This window comes from Urocitellus parryii, chromosome 3, assembly GCF_045843805.1.
Source record: "Urocitellus parryii isolate mUroPar1 chromosome 3, mUroPar1.hap1, whole genome shotgun sequence".
Lineage (NCBI taxonomy): Eukaryota > Metazoa > Chordata > Mammalia > Rodentia > Sciuridae > Urocitellus > Urocitellus parryii.
In genome coordinates, this window is record NC_135533.1 from 12,986,864 (window position 1) to 13,010,715 (window position 23,852).

The following is a 23,852-nucleotide window of genomic DNA, read 5'->3' on the forward strand; positions in this document are numbered from 1 at the left end:
CAAGCAGCCACAGGGTCGTGACTGGAACCCTACACCAGCCACAGCAACCTCGCGGCCTCTGCCTGATTCCTGAGTCTGTTTTCAACCTACGTGTGAAGGATGATCTCATTCAGTCTTCACCAAAACCCTGTGGGATTGGAAAGCACTACTACCCCACCCTGAGGCACGAGTGCACTTCTGGAAGTTAAAAACATAAGATTCTCCTGATTTGAGACATATTTTATTCAGAATGTGATGATTTTCAAAACTATTTTTCAGTTGTAGATGGACACAATCCTTTGTTTATTTATTTACGTTTAAATTTTACGTGGTACCAGGATCGAACCCAGGACCTCACACATGCTCTGCAAGAGCTCTACCATTGAGCCATGGCCCCGGCCCAGAAGGTGATGATTTTAAAGCATTTCTTCTCCGTCATGTCTTTTTTGCTCCTGTACACATTTTAAGCTTATTTTAACCTCTCCCAAGAAAAGAGAAAGACATGCAGGTATGTCATCATTGGGATCGCTTACTAGGCTCTTGCCAGCCAATGACTTCAAGAGGAAAAGTCCCAAGGTTAGCTTTCCCGATCGCTCCCAGCGGCAGTGGGAGAACTTCAAGGAGCAGAGTGTTCAGTGGCTGACACGGGGTCAGGTCTCCCTAGGCGGATGGCTTGCTTTGGCCCCACAGCTTAGGGGCTTTTTTTGTTTGTTTGTTTATTTGTTCTAACTGTTATGCATGACAGCAGAATGCACTTTGATTCATAGTACATAAATGGAGCACAATTTTGCACTTCTCTGTTTGCACATGAAGTAGAGTACCTAGGGTAATGATGTTCATCTCATTCCACCATTAGGGACTCTTTTTGAGAGAGCTCTGGAGTATGTAAGGCCAAGGAACATTGGGTGTTGCAGAGAATGGCCTAATCCCCAAGTGTGTCCCACCAGAAATTGCAGATCTAACATGTCAGTATGAAAAGGAGAATATACTTTGTGGCCATCCCCCATCCAGGAGGAGCCTCAATTATATTTAAGGAGAAATCCACACACCTTCACAAAATTGCTTGTCATCATCTATAGGATCAAAGGACATGTCTGCTCAAATTTTATCTTGTACATCTTCCTATACCAACACACAGAGATTGACCTTGATTGTTTTAACAACTGTGGTGTTCCGCTATTTGGCCATATTTATTTTTGTCATTTCCAAGAATGAAGGTCAAGTTGTTTACAATTTTTGCTCTAGCAAACAACGCTGTAATGAATATCCTTGTACAAATATCTGTATATGAATACAGCTGTAGGAAAACTCCCAGGAAGAAAATGTCTGCAAGTGCCTTTAAAACTTTGATACTGTCAAACTGATCCCTAAAGGGCGCCCACCAATTCCCCACCCACTAATGGAGCCCATGAAGCATTCCCTCTGACGAGGCACTGTGAAGGAAGGCAGCAGGCATTCTGAGGAAGGATCTCAACACGTCTCTGGTTATTCTGTCACTCTCTCACAAAGCGTGCTTGGTTCTACTTGGGCATCCTTGGATACTGATGCCACTGACGATGAGGGCACAGTTGTGCCTTTCTCAGAGGGGACATCTGGTAGAATCCCAGCTTATTTTTGGCAATTCAGTGACACACTCCCTGCACTTCTAGGAGACCCTTGGCTTCCTCAGGAATGACCCATTTGTGGCTGAATAGTTAGCTGGTCTCTGAGTCCTCGCGTCTGTTCTGTTATTTTGAAAACCTCCAAATTAGGAGCTTATACTATTATTTGGGATGGTGTGTGGGTAAAACCTGGTTTTTATTTTTACTATTCAATACATAAAATTTTGTTTGGGGAAATGGTAGGCATATGTGTAAACAGAGATGCATCCCTGAGCTTCTCCCTGCCTGACTTCAATAACTGCCAATAACCCACCTTGTCTCTCTGTACCCTACTAGTTCTCTACCTTCTGCATGATTTTAAAGCAAATCCAAGATATTGTTTCATCTGTAACTTATCATTTCACCCATATTTGTCTACCTTTAAAATATAAATTATTTTCAAAAGGCATACTCATATTACCATGAACATACATAAAATAAAATAATTTTTAATATACTCAATCCGATTTCTGTATAGATCTCTAATTGTCTCATGAAAATTTTAACATGAATTTTAAATGCCAGTGTTTTTGTCAGCTTTTTTGGCTGCTGTGACTAAAATATCTGACCAGAACAATTGTAGAGGAGAAAAAAGGTTATTTGGGAGCCCACAGTTTCAGAGATCTCAGTCCATAGACAGCTGGCTCCAGTCCTCAGGGCTGGGGGTGAGGCAGAACATCACGGCAGCAGAGTGTGGCCAAGGGAAGTAGCTCACACGATGATCAGGAAGCAAAGAGAGAGAGAGAGACTCCACTTGCTGGATACAAAATATATACCCCAAATCTACACACCTGATGCCCATCTTCTCCAGCCGCACGCTACTGGTCTTCAGTTACCACTCAGCTAATCCTCATCAGGGGATTAATTCACTGACTGGGCTCTCATAACCCAGTCATTTCTCCTCCACACCCTCTTGCATTGTCTCACATAAGCTTTTGGGGGATACTTCACATCCAAACCACAACAGCTAGGAAAGCAAAGAGTCAGGGTCAGAAGAATGGAGTCTAAGTCTCAGATTCACCTTCTTTCTTGCTGAGTAACTTTAGATAATCCCTTTGCCTCTGTTTCTTAGAATTTTAGGGCTGGGAAAGACCAATTCATCTAAATACTTACAGATGATGCTGATGATAATAAAGGAAGAGTCACGATTCCGTTGCAAAAACTGAAACTAGAGTTCACATTTATATAACTTCTGTATTAGTGACCAGATCAATAAATGTCCACTGAATTCAATAAAAACCACAACATCTATCCTCTTTTGTCCTCATGAAAGAGATATGTTAGTGTCAGAAGATCCTTATCTTCTCTTCTTATAGATAAGTGCTTTTCAGGATGAATATCTACAGCAGCTGCTTTCAATTTAAGGCTTTTTTTTTTCTTTCTCAGTACTGGAGATGAAACCCAGGGCTTTGTGCATGCGAAGCAAGTGCTCTACCACTGAGCTACCCTCCCAGCCCACGGAACAAAATCTTAATACAGTATTTGTTTAAAACCCACAGTCAACTCCTTTAATAACCTCATGTTAGTTAGACTGAAAGTGGGGAAGGAATTAAGGGAAAAAAAGAGGAATTTGTCAGTGATTCTGGAAGTGAAGCAATGCCATTGGTAGTTTTAGTGTCACATGAGATAATGGGTGCATAATAAGTTATAAAGTGCCATAAAATTATTATTAGAAAAATGAGGATCTCCAGATGGTTCTAAATTGCACTTAGTATTTTTCCCATTGAATTTCTATTAGCACCAATCATGTTTCTCTTATAAAGAAAAAATAATGTATTCTCTATCAAAATTTAGAAGACAAGATGAAGGAAGTGAAAATAGCCATGTCTTAGTCTGTTTTTTGCTTCTACAACAAAATACCTTTGTAAAAACCTAGTCCTGTTATATAGTCTGGATAGTTCATTTGGCTCGCAGTTCTGGAGGCTGGAAAGTCAGGAGCATGGTGCTAGCATCGCTCAGCATCTATCGAGGGCCATCTTGCAGCAGCGTGACTAGTAGACAGCTTCATGGTGTGACAGAGCAAGCATGCCAGACAGCTCACTATTGAAAGAGCTGCTCCCTTGATAACCCATGAGTCCTTTATTTCATTTGTCCACGAGTGGACTAACCCATTCATGAGAGCTGAGCCCTTATGACCTAATCCTCCACCATGAGTCCTACTTCCAAATACCTTTGATGTGTAAACTTGGGGATTATTTTTCCAACATAGGAAATTTTGGAGGCACATTCAAACCATAGCAAGCCAAATGAAGACACATGTTGACAGGAAATCGGAATATTACTTAACAACTCTTGGAAGATTAGAAAGAAAAAGACCACTGTCAATACCTTCTCCTGAATGCCTGCATGTGTCGGGGTGTAGGTGGGGTGGGCAATGGATCTAGTAGTGCAGAGGGAAGAGGGAGGAAATGAACCAAGGCGCACCTGCACTTCTCCTTGGGGTTTGATGAAGGAGAATGGAGACTCCACCTTCTGCACCTGCAGCTGCAGGTGAGACTAGGCTGCCAGGAATGCTGTGCACGCCTCTCCTTCAATGGGTGAGATCTTCCACCAGGAAAAGAGTTTGGGAAGGGCAAGAGGTGAGTGCCTTCTCTCTCTTTGGAGTCAGCAGGACCCAAGGTTTAAAGAGGCTGGGTTTCTGCTCTTCTAAGATCTGTGGAGCACACTCTGTCCTTCACCTGAGCTCCAGGGCCCACACATCTACATGTGATCCTTTCATCTAAATGTAGAGAGGACTCTAAAACCCCAACCCTGTACAAACATCAGGTGAAGAGTCTGCTGCTTCCTGAGGGGTCCTAAGGAAGGGACGGACTGCAGAGGGGCGCAGGGGTGGGGTTCTCCACATGGACAGCCTTGAGAGAACTCAGGAGGAGTCTGCAGAGTCCTGTACCTAGAGCCCTTGGCTGGCTGTGACTGGTCAAGGGCAAGTAGATGAAGATTCACAATTACCTTGACAACCGGGTAACAGAGCCTTTCCTTGGCAGTTTCCAGACTCCCCCTCCCTTCTCCCTGCACAACCACAGAACACACATCCACAGTTTTCCTCTCTTTAATAGGCCTCCAGGATCACAAAACGCTTATATGCGAGGAAATGAGAAAAGATGAGGAAAACAGAGGGATCCCAGATGTGCGGAAGGAGAAAAGGTTTTCAAGCATGGGAAGGAGGTTGTGTCCAAATGGCTCTTCCCCCTGGGGACAGGAGGGAGGAGTCAGGAATGAGACTCAGGTAAAGAAAAAGAGACAGTTGGGAGCAAAGCTGGATATCATGCAGCTCCTCTGTTCGCTGATTTCAGAAACCATGAAAACAGAACAAACGTAGAGGGACCAGCAGAACTTCTTCCGGCTTCACTTCCTTCCCTCCATCCCTCCCACCACTTTTATTATGGAAACTTGCCCTTAAGCCATTGGTGCCCACGTGATTCCTGGTACAAGCCACCCTCCCTCTCTTTTAATTGATGCCACATGTCAGGAGTGTGGTGGGCCCTAGAGCCACGAATTCAAAGAGACAGAGTCCCAACCGTCTTGGGACACAAGTTTTTTGTGGGGGAGACTAGCAAGAAAACTGAGCTTGGGACTGAGAGAGGACTGGCTTGGAGGGGAGGGGTGAGAGAAGGTCATCTGAGGAAGAGTCATTAAAGCCAAGATCTGAAGGATGATCAGGAAAGATCTCCAAAGACAGAGGTGTTGCACTCTGCAGAGGGACTACATGGGAGGGCACAGAGGCAGGGTCACACTGGGCCTTGCTCGAGGAAATAGAATTGAACTGAGGTGACTTGGTGAATGAGGGTCAGTAGAGCAGATCAGATGGAATAGGGTCCTGGGGCCACAGAAGGTGTTTGAATTTTATTCTTAGTCTGACAGCTTAAACCCAAAGTGTGTAAGCCTGAGGATGGTGTCACAGGATATATATTCTAATCTCAGCGTGGCTGCTGGGTGCAGGTGGGACGGGAGGGTGCCAGAGTGGAGGTAGGTGGATCACTTGGTCAATGGTTTTGGTCCAGGTGAGAGCTAATGCAGACCAGGTAAGAGAATTTATAATGGCGTTCCTGGAGCAGGTCCTAGCTTTCATGTTCTTTTAAGTTTTGTTTGATGATTACCTTTAACTGGAAAAACCACCATACGCACACCTAGATCAATCAATAAATAAAAGCAGTCAAGACAGATCTGCAGTCCAACCCTCACATTCCCCACTTCCTGAGTGACCTTGCAAGTCACCTAAACTCAAGTGTGAAAAATGAGAGTCTGCTCAGAGATTGGAATAATTAATGTAAGGTGATTAGATGCCTGGCATGGTTCAAGGCTCAAAAAATGGAAGCTAATGTTATTGGCCATTGAAAACTTCAACTCATGCTACCCAGTTTCCACTTTATTGGGTTGAACAGGGAGTACTTTCTCTCTCCTCAGTAAAAATATGAATCTGTAACAAAATAGGAAGATTTGTATTTACAGAAGAAATCTAGAGGGAGCTATCAGAGGGTAAATTTAAAGATTTTGAAGTTACATAACGGGAAGAATAGTACATTATGGTCACCAAGGATGAGTTTTGGAGCCAGAGAGATCTGGGTTTTGAGTCCTTGATTTGCCACTTGCCAACTGTGTGAACCTCAGGAATGTCACGTCACCTCACAGAACCCATTTTCTCATCTGCAGAGGTGGCTAATGGCCATGCATTCTGCATAGGGTCGCAGTGAGGAGTGAACCAAAAAATTCACTACAGGTGTTGGTTGGCCAGAGGTGTAGGTCCTAGCAAGGGCTCGGCAGATGGAGCCCTGGAGGAAGGAGCGAACTTGCACTGGTATGTTAGGGGTTAGGAAACTCCCTCAAAGGTAAAGCTTCTCTGAAATGACAACACTGTCACTGGAGAGCAAAGTCCATTTCACTGTGCTTCTCTGGGCACTTGGTGGGTGGGTGTTTCAGTCTGCTAGGACTCCCGAAGCAATGCACCACCTACTGGGTGACATAAACAACAGAGACCTGTTTTCTCGAAGTTCTGGAAGCTGGAAGTTTGAGATCAAGGTATTAGCAGGACTGGTTCCCTCTGAGGCTGGGAGGGAAAATCTGCTCCAGGCACTTCTCAGCTTCAGGCGGTGCCACCAGTCCTTGGTGTCCCTTGACACATGGCTATATCACCCTGATCTCTGCCGTCACAGTCATACGGTATTTTCTCTATGTGTGTGACTCTGTGTCTAAATTTCCTCTTTCTATAAAGACACACAATTCACACTAAGGGCTGATTTTAATGTCCTCATCTTAACTCGATCATTTGCAAGGATCATATTTCCAAACAAGGTCACATTCTTGGGTACTGGGTTAGGGCATCAACATCTTTCTGGCAGGAACACAGTTCAACCCACAATAGTGGGGATGCCAGCATTGCTCCCAGATGGGATCGAAAGAGGGTTCTAAGCTAGTGTGAAGATTGGGGAGAAAGTGGGAGCCCTGGACTGATTCTCGGTGTACAAATTATCCTACCTGGAAGGTCCCTCCTTAGCAAGTCAAACACTCCCAAACAGGCAGCTGGAATTTGCTCATGTGCAACCAGACAATCAGAGTGCACTCTGGCACTTGTAGTAGCTCCTGGACAACTGAGCAAATGTCTGCTTGCATCCTGCTTGGCCTCAAACTTTGCTGGAATTGAGCCTTGGGATGGTATCACTAGGCCACTGGGGATGTTGTCCAGATTGTGTATTGCACAAATCGAGGGGAGACCATTTACACTCTAGCCTATTTTGTAAGAAAATATGCAGAAATCTTGAGACCACATCCAATCCCTACACCCCGGTTACTCTCCTCAACTGATTTTTCTGCTGTTATGTATTTCTGATCTACCATTGGAACTCAGCAGTATGTGAGTGTGTGTGTGTGTGTGTGTGTGTGTGTGTGTGTGTGTATGAGTGTGACAGAGGGGGAGGGAGAGGGAGAGAGGGAGACTGAGACTAGACGGAGGAAGGGAAGACAAACAGGAGAAGTAGCAAGTCACAGTGAAATATCCTGAATATAATACTTCAAAATGGCTAACAATGAGAAAAGCAAAAGTTTAATGATAGTTCTGACAAGAAAATCCATTAAATGAGGACAAAGAAGCCACCCAGCAGCTTTATTAGTGGCAGAACAATTGTGCTAATTATTAAGAAATAAGAGAGGGAGGAAAATTAAAAGTGGAGCTTCTGCTGTGCACTTGACAGCATGTGGGACTTAGAGCAAGATCTCCAGATCAAGCTTGGAGCCAGAGCTCAGAGGTGGGCTTCTTTTCAAGCCAAGAAATTTTTTTTTTTCCTTTTTAGTTGTAGTTGGACACAACACCTTTATTTTATTTATTTATTTTTATGTGGTGCTGAGGATGGAACTCAGGGCCTCACCTGTGCTGGGTAAGTGCTCCGTCACTGAGCCCCAGCCCCAGCCCCAGCTGAGGCATTTGATGTTGAAGTAACAAGATGACAAGATCCAAGGATGAAGTATTTAGTGCTGGGAAGAGGGTGCTTCTTGTTTTTATAAGCTGATGTGTCAAATGCAGGCACTGCAAACGCGACATGATTACAACTGTTTTAACGACTCACAAGAAAAAAATACATCAAAACGTTAAGGGTGGTTATCTTTGGGTGGCAGGATATTATGGACCTCTTCTTCTTTCTCTCCCTCCTCTTCCACTTTCTCCTCCTCCTGCTTCTTTATTTTCCTTATTTTCTCAATGAATATAAATTTTAAATCATTTTTTTTTAAAAATTGCAGTGCTTAGTGTAGATTAAATGCCATTTCAAAATTTTCCTTCTAAAATGGCTTAAAAGCCATTGCATGTTTTTGTTTTAGAAAAGTCTTTAATGTAAAAGGAACTGTGTTATGCTCAAAGAAAATGCATATTCCAGGACATGCAATATTCAATTAAGATGAATCCACACTCGGCCTTCAAAAAAGCTAAGGATAAGTTTTATTTTTGCTTAGTCCTGATTTTGGTGTAGATGAAGCTCAATCCTTCAGCATTTGAAAGTTATATTAAAAGGCAGACCTCTAGGGGCTAGAAAGCAAATTCTCAGGCTTGGCTAGCCAGTGCACTTTCTGAAGGCCATTTTGTTTTTATGACCGTTTGGTTCAGAATTAATTATGAGAACTACTTTGCATAGGCACCGCTTCACGTTCGAAAGCTGTATGTACCTTTTGAGGATTCTCCCACTCACCTTGTAGATATAGATTATCAAAGTTGATTTCTTCTTTGTTCCTAACCTTTTAATGTTCTGGTCTATAAACCTCAGAAATAATTATCTTTCAGGGCCCACAATCTTAGAACATCGATCAGGTTATTAAAACCACCTACTGGGCTGCAGGTATAGCTCAGTAGTGGAGCGCTTGCCAAGGTTCCAAGTTTGGTCCCCACCACTCCAAAATATTTTTTAAAATTAATAAAAAACCACCAATTATGGTGGCAAGCACCTAAGGAATTTGGAGACAGCTAGAAGGAGCAAGAAACTTGAAAGATGCTATTGAGGGGAAAAAGAAAAAGAGGAAGAGACATGGAATAAAAAAAAAGTTTCTTTGTCCTGATTCAACACTCACAATTTCATGTCTTTTTAAATGTTTTCTTCTCAAGCAGACATAATCTTATTGTAAACAAGATCCTCAGAAGGCAACTTATAACAGTTTAAAATTTTTACTGAGGTCTTGGTGTCTTCCTAGTCGCTTAAACCACTAAAATGATTTGTGATCTTTCAAGTGCAGGACAACAGAGTTATGCTGTCATGGACGGAGAACCACGTGCCCTAATCTAGAGGGCTGGAGGGCCTTCACGGCCTGGGACGCACATGCCAGCCACGTTCATTCTGTTCAGAAGTGTGTTTGAGTGCAAATTTCAGGGGTTTGTACTCAGGGCTAAAGGGAGCCCACGAAATCTTCATTTTACTTGATAGGTCCAACCCTTACTATGAAGTTGAGAGAAAAACATAAATAACAGCTTATCAATACCACAGTGTGGTGAAATCCTCATGTCAACAGCATGATGAAATAAAGTGGTATGGGACCTCGAGGGGAAGGGAGGTCTACTCACATCATCTTTCCTCCCCCTCCTTTGCCTTCCTGAAGTCGGACCCTGGACCACCTCACCTGTGTCCTTGGAACACGGTTTATTCCCCTACCCTCACCTCCCTCAGGTTATTATAGGGACATCATCTTCTTCACCATCTGAGACCACACCCCTAGAATGTCTACTCCCCCCGTGGGATTTATTTTTCTCTAATAATTTATCACCATATTGTCTACTAATTTACTACTTATTTTATAATCTGTCTCCCCTTCACCACACTAGGCTATCAGCTCCTTGAGGGCAAAGACTTCTGTTTTGTTGACTGCTCCATCCCCAGACCTATAAGTAGCATTGGAGTTTGGGAGTTGTATTAATTTGCTCCCCTGTGGAATGGAGTCTTATAGCACATTGCCAGAGGCATTAAGGGAGAAAAAGCTAAGGAGATTACCACCTCAACCTGGGTAAACCCCCTGGTTACAACTCAATGGCAGCAAAAGAGCTCAGAAGGAATACTGAAAACTCTGTTCACAGTCATTGCTGCTGCCCCGGGGGTGGGCAAGGTCCTGACCAGGGCTTTTTATCCCTGCCCCCAAACAGTGGGGAGATTGGGGCACAGAGAAAATACAGAGGTAGTCCAACTTCGGTCCCAGCCATTGGACAGGGGTCAGGAATGTGGACAGTGTCCGCAGGGGCTGCATCCCCATCAGTGGTATAATACCCTGATCTGGGACAGGACAGGCCTCAGCCAGTGACCCTAACAGACTCTTAGGCAGACAGGCCCTCCCACAACCTCCAGATACTTGGAACCACCACCAGCTCCACAGTGATGCCATAGAGAACCCTTTCCACTGCTGTTCTTAATGAAAGCTCTATTTTAATGTTTAGCCTTAGTGTCACACCCTCTGGAAAGCCATTGGGACTTTCCTTTTTTTTTTTTTTTTTTTTTTTAACCAGAGCTTCATAATTATACCTAGTATTTGGGTCCAACCTGACAAACTCATACAGGCATGGAATTTGATTTCAGTTCATGATCCCCCCTTTTCCCTCCCATCCTCCTTCCCTGCCCCATCTCTTCCTCTACTAGACTTCTTTTCACTTACCTATTTATTTATATTTGATTAGCTCTTCTTTCTTATGCACAAAGGTGAAGTTCCCTGTGGGATAATTACATATGTGCATAACGTGAGTTTTAAAGAATTCATTCTGCATTGCCCACCCCCCTTTCCCATCCCTCCACTCTGCCATTAGGACTTTCAATAGGCCACTTACAATTTTAATTATTTATAAACAAATATGTGTATAGTACCTGCTATATGTCAGTCAGTGTTTTAAGCATGTTATTATAGGGACATCATCAAATTTATTTTTTTATTAACATATGTGAATTATGTGAAATATGTGAATATGTGCACAGCAAATATTAACCCATTTTATCCTCACAACAACCCTGCAGGGTAGGCTTATGTTAGTATCCTAGCCAGGGAGGAAGAAAAGTGAGGCATGGAGGTTGGCAGCACCGGTGTGTGGTGCCAGTTTTGCCCTCAAGTGATCTGATGCCACACTCCTTGCCTATGGCTATGACTACACTGTCCATTCAACTCAGAACTCAAAGTGATATTAGGCTGCTGGGTTTCTTGTCTTACCCTTCAGATCCCCTTGGCTGCACCTTCCAGGGTTTCTTAGGAGGCTAAAAGCAAACTCCCCTCCAAAAAATACCTGAGGCTGCTCTCCTGCGAGGTTTCCATGTGGCTTCCCTCACTCCTGCTTTTTGGGAGAAACAAGGCCCAATTCTGTGACCTTGTTTCCCTGGTTCTTACCCTAACAACCAGTGTGAGACACAGCAGAAAGGATCTTTCTAAGGATATAATTTAAAAGGATACCTAAAAAAGTCAACCTGCAAGTCGAATAGTGATTACTAGAAATTGGGAAGGGTCATGGTGGAAAGCAAGTTTGCATTTGATAAATGTACGTATATGCAAGTATGGATATATCATCCAAAACTAATTAATAGGTACAATTCACATATGTTAATAAAAAGAGATTAAAAAATTATAGCTGGTCTGATGTGGCTTTGACACTGTGGACTGTGACTAATTTTTTTCATTGTACTTTGAAATCTTACTGTGATCTTGATCCTAGATAAAAGATATTAGCACAAGTGTTGAAACAAGCTTTCCACATACATAGACAGATGAATGCTTCATACCAGTGCATACAAATCACCTTGGGGTCATGTTGAAACACAGGTTCTGATTCAGAGGATCTGGAGTTGGATTCTGCATTTCTAGCTAGATCCCCAGTCATGCTAGTAGAGCTGGCCAAGAACCACCCTTGGAGTAGCAAGATTCGAAAGCACTTCTCTTACTCTTAGAAAGGAAGAACTCTGCAAAGGGGAAGAGTATATTCATATTTTCTCCTGAAATAAAAATATTTGAAAGCATGATTTTATTGCTTGGAGCTATATGCCTGTGTGGGATAGTAATAATAAATAAGTGATGGTTGAATACAATAAGTTGTTTGCATCTAAATTAGCCACATATCCACTGTCCCTCAGCTTTTGATGTGGTCAGTGAGTGGAACACCTTTGGGATGCTGAACAGTGTGCACATTTCAGTTCAGAAACTCTTGTTAAGGGAGGAAATGGAAGACCTGCTTCATAAAGAAAAAGGACAAACATAGTAGTCGTGAAGAGAGGCTAATGGGTTAAAAAAAATCAATAAAATAAAAGAGAGAGAGGCTAATGGGTACCGATAACAATTTTGAGCCAAGCACGCTCTCATATTTATTTATTTATTTTTTGCTCTCATATTTATTAACTCTTTTGTTTTCTAAAGTAGTTTCGGAGGTAGGTGTTGGAATAATCACTTTCCAAGCACACAGGTTGAGAAGGCCAAGTAACACAACTTGTATGCAGAAGGATTAAAATCCTGATCTGCTTAAGTCTCAAGCACCTGTGTTCTTTCTGTCTCCAGGTCCTACCCCAGCTGCCTGTGTAGGGCAATAGAGATACTTGAGAAGTAAAAGGCAGAAAGGAGACCATCTGACAAAGATTTTCAAGCCATTGACCTGTGAAGGCCATGGCCAGGCTTGTCTGTAGAGCATCAAGGGAAAGAAGAAGGAATTTAGAATATCTGGGGAGGAGTTCTAGTGGGGACAGGAAGTGGGTTTTGTTTGTTCCAACTCATCTTGCAGATTAGTGTGCAGTAAGGGGTTGGCTCAGCAAGCCTGGGTTGACCAAAACCTGTATATTCCAAGGAAAGATCTGGCCCTTGGCTGACTCCAGGGAGACATCCCTTATGCCCTGGGAATACCTGCCTTGTGAGAAAAGTCTTTGTTTATCTGGTCACCTTGAGTCAGTCCCACTAGATAGTCTATGTTTTGGTTTAGATCTAGAATGTCCCACAAAACCTCCTGAATTGAAGGCTTGGACCTTCATGCAGTGAGCCTCAGAGGTCATTTTGGGGCCATGATTGGATCATGAGGATGCTAACCTCACCAGCGGATTGATCCATTGATAATTCATAAGTTGATGGTATTATCGGGAGGTGGTACAAATCGTAGACGGTGGGCCTGTTTGGAAGAGATAAGTCACTAATGGTGTGCCCTGGAAGGGTCTAGCTTGTCCCCAGTCCCTTCCTTTCTCTTTCTCTTTCCTTCTAGGCTGAGCTGAGCAGCCTTCCTTCACCATGGTCTTCCTCCATGGTGCTCTGCCTCACCTCAAGCCCAAAGCAACGGAGTCAGCCGACCATGGGATGAAACCTCTGAAAACTGTGAGCCAGAATAAATCATTCCTCTTTTAAGTTGTTTATGTCACGTGTTTTAGTCACAGCAATGGAAGGCTATCACAGTCTGTGTCAACAGTATGATGGATGGTGGAGTCTTGGCTGTGGCATATCAATTTGACCCCTGGCAGGTCTAAAGACTAAATAACGGTCAGCCACATGGGCACTCCATGTCTGCATGACTGAGCACCCAAGATTCCCGGACACCAACTTTGTTAAACCTTTTATGTGTTGTCAGAGAGTGTGGGAGGCCGTCCTCACACTGATTTGAGTTACCTCCCTGGCTGGATGAGAGTGCTTAGACACAGCTGTGTTAGAGCCTTCCCCACCCTTTCCCAGGTCCAAGGGTTTGTCCGTGCAGAGGCGTGCCTGGCCACTGCCCTGAAGACCCAATCATCACCTCTGACCTTGGGATGCTGCCCCCCTTTAACTTTCATTGGATGGGACTTTCCTTGGAATTTTTTGTTCCCCAATAAAAGCTCACTCCCTGGCAAGTCCTCGCTCTGGCTAGTCTGTTCTGTAAACCTCACTACCGCATTAGGTGGCTGGAGGCGGGAGCTAGGAGAAGCCATCCTGGAGCTGATATTAAAGGTAATGAGAGTCTGTCTCTTGAATTTAAAACTCCCTAGCAATTACTTATGAATCGAACCTTCTTTCATGAAGCCAGCGCTGGCTGCGTGGCACAAGAGAGCCTTGCTGAAGAATTAAGGGCTGTCCAGTGGAGGTAAGACCTGGAAGTTTTGCATCTGGTCTCTCCTTAACTCTGTCCTATGAACATTTTACCCTTGCTAATTTTAATCAGGGTCCTTTCAGTGCAATAAACCATAACCCTGAGCATAACAGTTTTTCTGAATTTGTCAAGTTTTTCAAGCAAATCATTGAATCTGAAAGGGGATCTCGAGGATCACCAATCATTAAGGACCAACTGGAGGGAATGGAAACTAGTTTGAAGACTGGTTTGGTTCAGATCAGTAGGAACTTATTGAGCACTTACTACACACCAGGCATTACTAGTTATCAGGATACAAAGATGAAGCCAGAATCCCCACTCTTCAAGACAATTTTGTTCCCAAGGAGATACCAAGGGGAACACTAATTTTTAAGCAAGTGATAAATACCACAATACATGGCATGGTAGCATGGGACTAGAGGAAGGTCACTTAACCTGAGGCTGAGGAAGGAAGGCTTCCTGGGGTACCTCTCCAAGGACCACCCTGAGCATTTTGGGGGCTTGGTTACAGATCTTGGAGCTGTCTTTCTGCAATTTAATAGTTCACCGTCGGGATATTTGTGTCTGGAGGCACTGGGGTTAAAGCGAAGCGGTCTCTAGTTCTATTTTTCACAAACCTAGTTCTCTGCTAAACTCAGCGGATTGCATAATTCATCAGATACCAAAATCAAAGTGGTCTTTCATTGGAAAAAGAACACAAAGAACAGACTCTCTGTGTGGCTTATTCCAGGCTACCTACTAGGATTTGGGGGTATTCTGCCTCAGATAACTGCTGGTGTCTCCACGCACCCCTGAGGTCAGAATGCTGCCACATTAAAGTCATAGGGTCTGGTAGGGCATTTTCCCCAGTCTTATTCACCCCTGGCAGTAGGGAAGAAGTTCTTAAATTCCACCTGTTTTCCTGGAAGGCACAGGGGCTGGAAGGTCTTGCTCATTTAAGATCAGGGGTGTTTTATTCTTTCTCACTTCTCGGGGGACATTGCTACAAAGAGGGTATATGGGAACAGAATTCTTGGTCTCCCATTTCTTTATGTTCTTCCTTTATAAGTTCCTCACATCTATTCTATAAGGTGCTATCCTCTACCCTATACTTATTTTTGAAATACTTTACTCTTCAGTTCCATTATTTCCAAGATGCCTCCTCTCCATGTGTGTGTGTGTTCCACTGCTTATATCAGTGTGATGTGTCAGGCTAGATCCACACAGGCAATCCTCCTGTATAATGCCCAACAGTGTGGGGATCTTTCCACCGAGGCTACTCCCCATGGCTCAGATCATGACGATTGTGAGTTGTGTCCTGTCCTCTTGACCACTCTTCAGACAAACCACAGAGGTGCAATGATGTACCTCTCATTCAGGAATCTCCCTCTCCCTCCAGTTCTCCACCTCTAAGGACATCTTTCCTTCTTTGGCTGTCTAGCATCTCTTTGGAGTTCTTTTGTCTACTGTATGAATATTGATGAGAGTCAAAACTCACCAACAAAGAGAAGCTTATAACTCTCTACACCTATTTCCTTGGCCCCCTTCAATGGTGCACCCACCTGGGATTCTGACGTGAGAGCTGTACCTGAAAAACAAACAAACAAAACGGGACATGGATTCATCCTGGTGGACTGTAAGATGTAGGCAGAGGCAGCCACATGCATCTCCAGGGCAGGAGCAGAAGCCTGGCAGGTTGTCCTGAGTCCGACAGCAGCATCCTCAGGATCCCGACTGCATCAGAATGTGATTCTGGCACCTGTTACCTCCTCATTGTGTGACGGGCTTCCAGCTATCCAGGTCTGGTCAGGAAATTACTTTTCCATTTCTATCAGGCAGAACCAGTTTCTTTCACTTAAGCCTAGAGATACTGATTGAGAAATAAGACCATTTAAAAAGCACTTACCTCCTGTCATCTTCTCTCCCCGGCTTCCGGCTTTCCTAACTAGATGTGAGCTAGAAACTTTCTAAAAGGCAGATGGGTAGAGAGAAGGAACTCTAAATTGAGAACAAAGATGCTAAAGATGAGAATTTCTCTCTTCACCGCCAACCAGGAAATAATGGATCAAGAATCTCGAAGGTAACTAGTAATTCCAGCTTCTCATAAAACCTTTAAAAATTTATCAATGGCAGTAATAAGGAGAAAAATAATAACTTTCCCTCTTTTTGCCTTCTGAATCTCTCTCCATTTTTTTTCCTCCATCTCTTACCCAATCCTCAAAGCATGTACCTTTGGTCTACCCGGGATTGGAATGTGTACTGTCAATTTCCTTTTGGATTACAGCTTTCAGTTGGCTATCTATGTAAGACTTTTACTATCTATTCCTATACAAAACCAGTGAGAACAATATTATTCTTTATCAAATACTTCAGCCTCTGCCCTCCCCATCCCGCCCCATCCCGCAAGCAGAGAGCAGACACAATCGTTTAAAACACACAACATGATCTTCTTTATTTAATTGTTTAATCAGTTTACATTCCACAACTGACAGATTATTTATTTTATTTTTTCCATGAACAAGTCATTTAATTAATTACCAGACACTTTTTTTTTCTTCAATCGATGGAAATACAATATTTCTGCCAATTTGAAAAAGAAAATTGCAAGATGCAGTCAGTTTCAGTGAAGTCCCCAAATGCTCTCTGCTTCCTCAGTCCTTTCAAAGTCACAGGAACCTGGCAATTTCCCTTTTCATTCCCCCCTCCCACTTCCCTGTTAAATTCCTCTTAGAAATCACAAGAGTTTCAAGATCTGGTTTGGATCACCTTTTCTGTAATTAATTAAGTATGAGAAGGAACAGACAGTACAATAGATCTGATAAGATGTAGCATTCTTGTTAAGATTAAACAATACATTTATTCACATCATATCAGAACAAATTAACATAATATTTAATCTTATTTTAGCACCAATAACCACAGGAATTGCTACCTCCAAGGGGAGAGTTGTTAGAATCCTGCAGTATACACCACTCCTTGTCTAACCAATCAGAAAGCACTATGCAAATTAAAGTAAAGGTAAATAAATTTATATTGACCGAGCAATAATCTGGCGGACCATAAACACTCCAGGTGTTTGGGAGTTTTGTCGGCGATGGTCCCTGTCTAACGACCATATATAAAACATACTCACCAAATCAGCTCATTTTCTCTCGCTTGGTAACACAGGGCTCAGAATGTTATATTTTAAACGAATCAAACCTTGTCATACTGGCTCTTTGAAATGCTTTGAGAATGCCCAGGGGTTTGGTTGCTTGTGTTCTATTCTGTTCTCTGCACTAAGATCTTGCTCCTTGTCTTTTTCCTGAACAAAAGAGGTTTCTTCAAACCCAAGGAAGGTGTGTAAGCAGAGAGGAGAGGTAGGCAATGGTGGCCTGAGTCACAGTGCAAGGATAGAACTTGTCACTGCCACCTCCCAGGAGACCCAGCCCACCTGTGGCTGCCGCTCAGTGTACCTCCTTTTTAGCATTTGACTTTAAGCTAGAAAATTAAGGAATGGAGAAAACAGCTCCGAATATTGGTGAGATGTTCTTAGCAGGCAACTGCAACAGATGACAGATGGTTGTGAGCTCTTTTTTCTTCACAGAGAGAAGGCCTGTCTACCCCTCCCCACTGAGAGATAAAGGACATCATAAGGCAGTGGCTGATGCACCTACAGCCTAAAAGATCATGACCTGATTTGCCCTCTAGGACTTGGGTAGGTCATGAGGGTGGGGTTCCCTTACTGAGTAGGTGAAACAGAACTTCCAGAGGCTAAGACAGCAGCTGGACATTGCTCTGTGCTTTCCAATCTCAGCCAACGCAGCCAGCCTCCTGCCTCTGTCAGCAGTGATACGATCTTGGTAGTTAGTGATACACAGGGAAGAGTGGTCTGCTCAGTCTCTTAAAGAAGACCCTAAATCTGCCCTGGCCTAGACAGCAGTCAGAAGCCACACATGGCAGTAGAGCACTGGAAATGTGACTGATTCAAATTAAAATTGTTTTTTTTTTCAGAGTAAAATAATTCACACTGGCTTGAGAATATTAAAAAAAACATAAAATATCTCAGTGATTTATGTTGATGCCATGTTGAAGTGATATTTTTGATATGTTGGGTTAAAATATAGTATGAAAATTAATTTCACCAGTTTGGTTGGGCTTTTGGAAATGTGGCTCTTAGGATATGTAAAATTGCATATGTGACTCATATATTCCTGTTGGACAGTAGGGGTCCGGTCCGAATCACCTACCAGAAACTGATCCCAGAGATGATCATCATGGATCATCAGAGGAGGATTTAGACTGAAGTTGCCTGTAACCGTGGAGTGGAGGGAGGTGCTGCCATTGATCAAGCATGGTGTGCTTCCCCACTCTGGGAAGCTACTCTTCTCCTCTTGAAGGCAGGCAGCATTTGTGCAATAGGATCATCTATTCCCTGCTGGATCCTGCTTCCTCTTACTGCAGGGTCACTGCCTTGGGGCTCCTTCTCTGCTTCTACGCTGAGGGCATTCTGGTGATTCAGCCACATCTCCATCTAAAAGTCCCCTTCATCTAACCTCTACTCTGGATCCACAGTTGTGCACATGGCCACCACCCCACAACCACCGCTGCCTTCTCCATTCCCCTCCGTGGCAACCCTGGGCCAGACCTCCTGCCTCTGACTTGGAGAGCCAACTTGCAGAGCGAGTCACAGATTACAAGGCAACTCACAGGCCTCATCTCCTCTGAGGCTCCTTCTCCTACCCTGGCCCTGGTGCTGCAAAGCTGTCAGTAGAGATAATAAAATCAGATCGTCAAAGGAGGCGGGAAAAGGCATCTGAGAATGAAAAGGTAGATAAAAGGCTTTGGACTCTGAGCACAAACTGGCTGTTGACTTGAGGTGACTTTCTGAGGAATGAAACTGTGGGTCAATAATGGCCGGGAGAAGAACTCCTGATTTACCTCAACGTAGTAAGTAAGTAAGCACACGCCAGCCAGCGCGGGTACAGAGTCTCTCAAAAAATAGCAGCAGAAAGGACAAGGAGACTCGGCATCCCAGGAGTCCTGAAAGCTCCCCCACTCCCTGTTAGGTGGAGAGGACGTGGAGACATGGTGAGGTAACGAGACTCACCCGAGGCCCGGAGTGAGCTGGTAACAGAGCTGCTGAGTAGCCACCTCAGGATCAGGTCTCTGTGTTGACCTTTGCCATGACCTTGGCCTTTCTGACTTTGATGGTATGCTTTTACTTTGGGGGAGATAAATGCTACTATCAAGGCAAACCCCTTTCGAACAGAACTCTGACTGCCAGAGAAATGACCAGAAAAAATCACCTGTGCCACACCATCCCTCCCCTCAAATGCCACCAGAGTCAGGATTCTAGGGCAGTTGCACCTAAGTCCTCAGAAAACTGAGGGCTACAACATCGCAGGTGAGTAGTCGCAAGCCCCTCCCCTTTATTTTCAGTTTCCACTTTTATTGTACATTTTTACAGAGAGTCTTGAATAGCAAAACAGTCACACCGGGGGTGGCGATGGGCAAGGGGGATGGGCGATACCGGAGAGGACTCTGTAAACGGCATCGTCACACGCACGACACAGACACACCGGTACACACGGACGAGGAAGGGTCTGAGGGCCACCCAGAAAGGAAAGGAATGGAATGCTTGGGATCCAGGAGAGAGAGAGGGACACAGAGTTCCTCAGGAAGCGACACCAGTCCTTGGGAACGGAGAGGAGAGGCTGGCGTCTGTCAAAGGGATGCCAGGTTGAGCTGCGGCTGGGCAATCCCAGGTGCGACCCAGATTTCTCAGCACTGAACAAACACCCCTGTGCTGGGCAGTCTCCCCCATTCCTGGCTGGGCTATATCAATGGCAATTTTTGAACTTCCCTAAGAGAAGGTCTCAACACAACATCGATCCACTGCAAAGCATAAAGTGCACAGACCCTTTTGGGAGTACATTCTTTTCTCATTTAGAATCTAGGATTCAGTTTTTCCCAAACAAGATCATACTTAGAACATGTCCCAGTGTGTGTCCCACCCAGAGGACTCCCTGCAAAAACTTGGAGGCTTCCAATGAAGTCATGGGCTTCTCCAGTGGGCAAGAGAAAGCAGGTCCTAGCTCCTTGAAACTTATTCTCATCCTAAACTTAAAAATCATTAAACCTTTCAGAACCTAACTTGTTCCTACCACTTGGGTAGGTACAGCTGGAAATAATGCTAGAACTGGTCAAAACAAACAACGAGGCATTAACCACATGCTTTGGTTAAAAGTTAACTGTTTCAGCTCATGGTTTATGTGTTCCATCTTCTCCGGGAATAAGCAAGAGGGACAACAGTGCCCTTTGCAAAATTGGCCTTGGGATGATAGGAAAGAATCTGGGAACACATGAAGTAAATTCAGGAGCCAATTTCTCTGGAGGGTCTGAATGAAGAAGATGATCCCATGCGCTTCTGGTGGACAGGTAAAGTCCTATTTAGCAACCAAGATGACCTCTCTCTCTTATCCCTTTAACAGCAAGGCACGGAAACTAGATGCAAGAATTCCATTTCAGTGAGGGCGCTGCTGCTGTAGATAACTTGAACTGTGCGTAATTCATACAGCACTTCATGTTTGCAAATGTCACCCTTAGTATACCATGAGGTAAAGTGTTATCACCATCCTCACATTGTAGCTGAGGAAGTTCAAGTATGGAGAAGACACAGTGCCCAGAGTCAAATCATTTTAGTGCAGAACAGAAATAAAATTTACAGTAGATTCATTATACAAGTGTAGCTTAATTAGTGAGTTACTCTGGCTTCAGTGCTCTTACACCCATGATTAGATTGAGATGGCACCTGGAGGAAAAAAAGAACAAGTAGGGGAGATGTGTGTGTGTGTGTGTGTGTGTGTGTGTGTGTGTGTGTATATATACATATATGTATACATATATATGAGAGAGAGAGAGAAGTAAATCCCCAAACAGGAAACTTTTAGTCCTGTTCCACCTTCTAGTATTGAGCTTTCATAGGCCTCTTTGTTCTGGGGGCTCAGAACCTGTGCTCCTAATGCCAAGAACAGAGAGTCAACGTGATGCAGAACAGTGTGGTTCTGTGGCCATAAAATGTCCTCATAGTCCCATCTGCCAATCCCGAGAAAACCATGCATTAGAGAGGTTTGGGGCCACGGCCATTATGACCGGGTACACCATAGATGACAGTGTGATGGAATTATGGACGAAATTGTAGCATTTTTTTTCACTTTTATAAGTAAAAAAACATGTCTACAATGAGCATGTATTACTCAGGAGAAAAAGCTCAATAGCTGATATTAACATATTCTAAGAACCGGAAATCAAGTTTAAGAAACATTTTACACCATGGCAGAATCAATGGAAAGATGCCAAATACAATTCCAGAAGTCAATGGCTCTGAGAGATATTAGAATCACTTGTGTTCATCAACTCTGTGGTGGGCTTGCTTAAAAATCAGTTCCCTTTCTCTGCCATGCCAACTGGAAGACAGCACCAAAGCCGGTCCAGCTGGTACACACCAATGGCTTCTCTATGTGCTGAAATCACCTCTCACTCTGACTCATCACATTTACCAGGACAGCACTGGATGTGTTCATGGGGATGCTTAGTCCCAGGAGCAGACAGAACACTTTCAGAAAAGCAGCTTCACTTGAACTGAAAGAAACAACCGAGTGTCACATAAATCACACCAAAGAATGACTAGGGAGTGTATTTCTCCCCACTTCTTCCCTTGGATTCTTGCAAATCAGTTCATGAACACTCTCAGCATAAGCTAGGTGAACATGTTCCTTTCTAAATGCCTCTAAATGATCTATTTGATTTTTTGAAGTCTGACATTGGCTCAGGTAGACATCTTGGGAATCCTAAACTGCACATTCTTCCACTAAATCAGGACAACCCCACATGATGCTTTCATGCCAGGCCTTTTACCATAAGTATGGACCAATACTGAGAGACAGTCTCCAGGTACCCTCTCCTCTTGGAAGGAAAGGAAGCACTGCTGGGTGGAAATGCCCAGTGGGAGAATAGACCAACATGGCGCCAGGACCAAGAGCACTACACAGGGATGTGAGGTCCAGGAAGGCTGGTCTTGATTTGGTGGAGCTGTCCAATCTTTGTGACTTCATAATCCCTAGAGGTCAAAGGGTAGAGTTGCTGAAACGCTAGGACTTGTGGGAAGGCTGAAACTGGAATGGGTGCAGTCTTTCATTTTTTAAATTTTGAAGCCGGTGAGCCACAGACTTCCTTATGAAACCTAAAGCCATAACAAATAAAGATGGGGGCTACTTGGAGTCTATCTCTACCCTTTCTAGAAATGAAGTACTTAACTATTTTAGCTGACTAAGGTAGGTTCAGAGGCAAGTAGAAGAGGGTACGAAGAGAAGAAACCATAACTCCCAAAATGAGGGGAGAGAAAAATGGGATCTCTCTCTAGGCAAACATGCCACTTTTCTGAATCCCTAATCTTGGAGGGGAGAAAAAATAAATAAAAGTTGAAATGGGCCCTGTGCTCAAGGTTGGCTGGCATGGAGCTCACAGCATAAGCTTGATAACATGCTTGCACGCACACGCCATAAGGAATCTGAACTTGACCTGGATGGGAACTGGGGGTCTTATAGAGGCCACTGACCCTAAGCCCCTCTTTAGGTTTGGTTCTAGTTCAATTTGGAGTTAGCAGCGTCTGGCTTTGAAAGACTCACAGGTCAGGTCTCTTTTTTGCTTCTTCCTCAGCTGCCTCACAGTCAGGAGGCTTCAGGAACTGCTCGGAGGGGTGTGGTTTAAATCTATGGTCAAGCCCCTTTGCTGAGAGAATCAAAGTCCCCTGGGCTCTCTTCCTATGGGCTAGGACTTGCCTCCTAGACAGGGGCTTCCATTTTGACCGTGAGCCTGGCCATGTTACTGTTCGCAAGCGGGACAGACCCCAGAGTGCTTGCATCTGTACCTTTCTGGCCCCAATATCAGAGAGCTAAAAGGCCCTGCTCTGCAGATGTGGAGATGACACAGATGCTCTACTTCCCCAGAGTCCTTCTGACATCTCAGGGATGCTCAAATTTCAAAGGGATGCAGTAAATTTCACTAAAGTTTCAACACAAAGATAAGTACTGGATTGGGCAGATGATATACTTGTAGCAAGTATGTATAGAAAAAGAGGGTATAAATAATGCTAGTTCTATGAGCTAGTGTCTTCAAAAATGGTTCCTAAAGAAGTTTAAACAGTTGATAGAAATTTGTCCCATTTAGAATTGTTTCCCCCACTTTTCTGCAACTGGAAAGCAGCTGGAATTTGCATCTAGTCACAGATAAACCTCTGCCCCAAATGGATGCTCACAGATACTTGCTCCCCCTGTCTAATTCAAGGTGCTTGGTAAAAAGTCACAAGGCTTCTCAATCTGAGATACTTTTTTCCCACTCTTCCCCTCTCCCAAGTATGCCATTTCCCTAAAGGGAGAGATCAAACTTTCAAAGAAAAATGAAAATAAAATTCCCAATTAAAAAACTAGGGTTTCCTGAAAATGACTTCCCTTCTCCTATGGGTCTTAAAAACCATCCTTGGAACCTCCATCAGAAGCCAACAGCACTTCTTTCTACCCAGCTCTCCTCCATCGCCCGGCACACCCATACCAAGGGCACTCACACACTAGACCTTTTGCAGAAGCTGACTGGGCTCCCTGGAGAGGGAGTCTTGAGTAGGGCATCCACACTTGCGTGCAGGTATGTACTAACACAGACAAGCAAAATGCACCAGAGATACACACAGCATC